Genomic DNA, 476 nt, shown 5'->3' on the forward strand with positions numbered 1-476 from the left:
GCATACAAAACATTTGGGAGTTTCATCCTCAGTAAACTCAACACTTTATAATGAATGCTTCTTGGGAGGTTGCAACATGCACAACCAATATTGCAGTGTTAATAGGAGACAGGCATACAATAAAAGCAAGATCACTTGATCCAGTCTAGTGATCCTCCAGAATTTTAAACAGAGTTTCTTCATGAAGTACATGGGATATTAACATGGATGCATTTTGACTCCCTTTCCCCTCTATTAGACAAGGGCATTACGATTTTCTGAATATCCTCAAACACTCCTTCACATTCCACACCTGAGTTAAATCACACTTGTCTTGGTAAAACTGTTGCATCACCTGAGCTTTTTTTTCTCTAACTTATTTCCCTTCCAAGATGAAAAAAAGAAGAAAAACGAGACCAAAAAAAAAGAAAGAAAAAAATTCACTTAAACATTGCAAACTGACATATCCAAGAAGTCTTTCACATTAAATATTTTGT

This window comes from Penaeus monodon, chromosome 32 (assembly GCF_015228065.2).
Source record: "Penaeus monodon isolate SGIC_2016 chromosome 32, NSTDA_Pmon_1, whole genome shotgun sequence".
Lineage (NCBI taxonomy): Eukaryota > Metazoa > Arthropoda > Malacostraca > Decapoda > Penaeidae > Penaeus > Penaeus monodon.